This window comes from Furipterus horrens, unplaced genomic scaffold (genome assembly GCF_987537825.1).
Source record: "Furipterus horrens unplaced genomic scaffold, mFurHor1.1.pri manual_scaffold_12, whole genome shotgun sequence".
Lineage (NCBI taxonomy): Eukaryota > Metazoa > Chordata > Mammalia > Chiroptera > Furipteridae > Furipterus > Furipterus horrens.
Window position 1 is genome coordinate 70310130 of NW_028327182.1, and position 4079 is coordinate 70314208.

The window sequence follows — 4079 nt, forward strand, 5'->3', positions numbered from 1 at the left end:
TCCTGCTGAGTGGCCCCAGGCATGGCACTAGCAGCAACCAGCCTAGATTCACACCTTGGCTTCACCTAGGAATCTCTAAGCACAGCACAAGTCACAGCCATCTCTTTATAGCTCATGCTGGGTGGCCCCAGGAAGAACACAGGTAGGGGCTGAACTTGGCCAGCACCACCTGGGAAACCCTAGAACCTGCACACCCAACGAACAGCTACAGATGATGTTGGAGCACCACCATGCTGCCTCTGCACAGCTGATATTCTACAGAGAGTGGAGGTTCACAGACAATGGTTACAGATAGCCCTTGCAGCTAACTGGACTGGGTAAATTCCTCCTATCAAACTTCTAACAACAACAAGGTTCATCTATAAGAGGAGTGTGTACTCAGCCCACATGGAGGGCACACCTCAAGTACCCAGTCTGGATGAAAGGGGAGGCTGTGCCACTGGACTCTATAGAACACCTCTACATTAGGCTGCATTATCAAGACCAGGAGTCAGAGCAGCTCTAGCTAATACCTATCATAGAAACAAACACAGTGAGGCTGCCAAAATTAGGAGACAAAGAAACATGCCCAAATGAAGGAATATATAAAAACTCCAGATAAAGAACTAGACAAAATGGAGATAAGCAGTCTGTCAGATGCAGAGTTCAAAGCACTATTTATAAGGATGCTCAAGGAACTTAGTGAGGACCTCAACAGCATAAAAAAGATTCAGTCAGAAATGAAGGATACACTAATTGAAATAAAAAGCAACTTACAGGGAAAAAAACAAGAGTAGAGTTGATGAAGCTGAGAATCAAATTAATGATTTGGAACATAAAGAAGCAAAAACAACCAATCAGAACAACCAGAAGAAAAAAGAATAAAAAAAAACGAGGACAGTGTAAGCAGCCTCTGGGACAACTTCAGGCATTTCAACATTCACATCATAGGGATACCAGATGGAGAAGAGAAAGAGCAAGACATTAGAAATATATTGGAAAAAATGATGAAAGAAAACTTCCCTAATTTGGTGAAGGAAATAGACATGCAAGTCCAGTAAGCACAGAGTCCCAAACAAGATGGATGCAAAGAGGTCCACTCCAAGATACATCATAATTAAAATACCAAGGGTTAAAGATAGAGAAAAGCTGAAAAGCAGCAAGAAAAAAGAAGTTAGTTAGCTACAGGGGAGTGTTCATAAGACTGTCAGATAATTTCTGAAAAGAAATTTTGTAGGCTAGAAGGGACTGGAAAGAAGTATTCAAAATCATGAAAAGCAGGGAACTACAGCCAAGATTGCTCTACCCAGCAGGCACCATTTAGAATAAAGGGCAGAAAAAGAGCTTCTCAGAAAAGAAAAAAACTAAAGGCATTCATCATCATCACCAACCATTATTATATGAAATGTTAAAGGGACTCATTTAAGAGAAGGAATATCAAAACTATGAACAATAAAATGGCAATAATTATGTATTTATCAACAATAGAATTTAAAAACAAACCAAGCAAACAAGAAGAACAGAGACAGAATCATGATACAAAGATCATGATGGTTGCCAGATTGTAGGGGACTTTGGGGGAAAGAGTGAATTGGTGAGGGGATTAATAAGTACAAATTGATAGTTACAGAATAGCCATGGGAATGTAAAGTACAGTATAGTAAGTGGAGTAACCAATGAACTTATACACATCACCTATGGACATGAACAATGGTGGGGGGATTGCCTGAGGGAGTGGGAGGTGCTGGGTGGAGGGGGCAAAAGGAGAAAATTGGGACAACTGTAATAGCATAATTGATAAAACATTATTAAAATAAAACTCAAAAACTCAAATGCAAAAAAAAATTATATGTATATGACTTCCAGCAAAGATGGAATTCTAGACAGAAACACTGCATCTCCCTCCACAACTAAGAAGGAATACAACTATCTCAAAACTAGAGACAATCAGATGTTCCAGAAATTCAAGCTGCATGGAAGTCCAACAAAGATATAAAGAAGAAATACTCATCCAGACAGGTAGGAGGGGTGGGGTTGGGGTGGAAAGGATGTGGTGTAGTGGTGGCAGCAGTGGGAGCAGTGGCAGGCTGGTGGAAAGCACAGTCACACGTTTTAAAAAGTAAGGGGGGAATACTTGGGGTGTGTGCTCCCAGCACCAGACCAGGCCACACAGATCACGGTTCTAGTGCTAGGGAAAATAAAGCCTCATTACTTCTGACTGTGCAAACCAGTGGGGTTTGGGGTGTAGGAATAAACTGCCGGTCCCAGCAGAGTTCGCTTGTTTAAAGGGGTCCCACCATCCTAGAATGTCCACAGACCAACCCACTCTGGGAACAACAGCCAGGGCAATAGCTAGAGAGGTGCCAGTCCCATACAGAAGTGGGAGAAAGGTCCGGAAAAGGGACAAGTGCTGAGCAAGCAGCATCGTTCCCTTCAGATCCCTCCTTCACAGACAGCACCACAATATAGTGAAATGGGTTGCCCTGTGCTGATGAATACCTAAGGCTCCACCCCTTATAACATAAGAGATGTGACAGCTCTACCTAAGACACAGAGGCAAACAAACACAGGAGCCTGATAAGATGAGAAGACAAAGAAGTATGGCCCAAAAGAGGGAATGGATCAAGGTTCCAGTGGGAGAACTAAGCAACAAGGAGATAGCCAACTTAACAGATGTCGAGTACAAAACACTGGTGATAAAGATGCTGACAGGCTTGACAGATATGATTAAATATGGCAAATGCATAAGGGAAGAACTGAAGGCTGTGCTAAATGAAACAAAGGAAAATCCACACAAAGCCAATAGTGAAGGGAAGGAAACCGGAGTTTAAATCAATGATTTGGAACATAAAGAAGAAAAAAACAGCCAACCAGTACAGAATGAGAAAACAAAAATTGAAAAAAATGAGGGGAGGCTTAGGAACCTCTGGGCCAACTTTACACATGCCAACACCCAAATCATAGGGGTTCCAGAAGGAGAAGAGGAAGAGCAAGAAATTGAAAATTTATGTGAAAAAATAATGGAGAAAACTTCCCAAATTTGGCGAGGGAAATAGACATACAAGTCCAGGAAGCACAGAGTCCCAAATAGCTAGACCCAAAGAGGACCACACCAAGACACATCATCATTAAAATGCCAAAAGTTCAAGGTAAAGAGAGAATCTTAAAAGCAGCAAGAGAAAAGAGGAGAGTTACCTACAAAGGAGTTCCTATCAGCTGATTTCTCAAAAGAAACTTTGCAGGCAAGAAGGGTCTGGCAAGAAATATTCAAAGTGATGATTCATTTAGAATGAAAGGGCAGATGAAGTGCTTCCCAGACAAGGTAATCAACAAGCCATTATTATATCAAATGTTAAAGGGACTTATTTAAGAAAAAGAAGATCAAAACTATGAACATTAAAATGACAACAAACTCACAACTATCAACAACTGAATATATAAAAACAAAAACAAAGTTCAACTAAGCAAACCAGAATAGAAACAGATCATAGGTATGGAGATCATTTGGAGGGTTATCAGCTAGGAGGGGGAAAGGGGAGAAATGGGGAATCATTTGTACAAAATAGGGGCAAGTTAAAAATAATATAGGAAAGAGTGAAGCCAAAGATCTTACATGCATGACCCATGGATGTGAACTAAAAGGGGTGGGATTGCTAGAGGGAAGGAGGGGTACAAGGCAGAGGGGAGGGGGGCAAAGAGAAAAAAATTGTGACTACTGTAACAACATAATAAAATATACTTAAAAATAAAAAATAAAAATCTGATTAAATAATGGTCAGTGATTCTGAATAGACATTTTTTCAAAGAAGACATATAGATGGACAACAAGTACATGAAAAGATGCTCACCATTCCTAATATTCAAGGAAATGCAAGTTGAAACTGCAATGAGCCTTGGCTGCTGTGGCTCAGTGGATTGAGCATTGGCCTGAGAAACAAGTGTCGCTGGTTCGATTCCCAGTCAGGGCACATAACTAAGTTGCATGTCAGGTCCTCATTTGGGGACGCGTGAGAGGCAACCACACAGTGATGTTTCTCTCCCTCTCTTTCTCCTCTCTCTAAAAATAAATAAACAAACAAATAAATAAATAGAATTGTTAA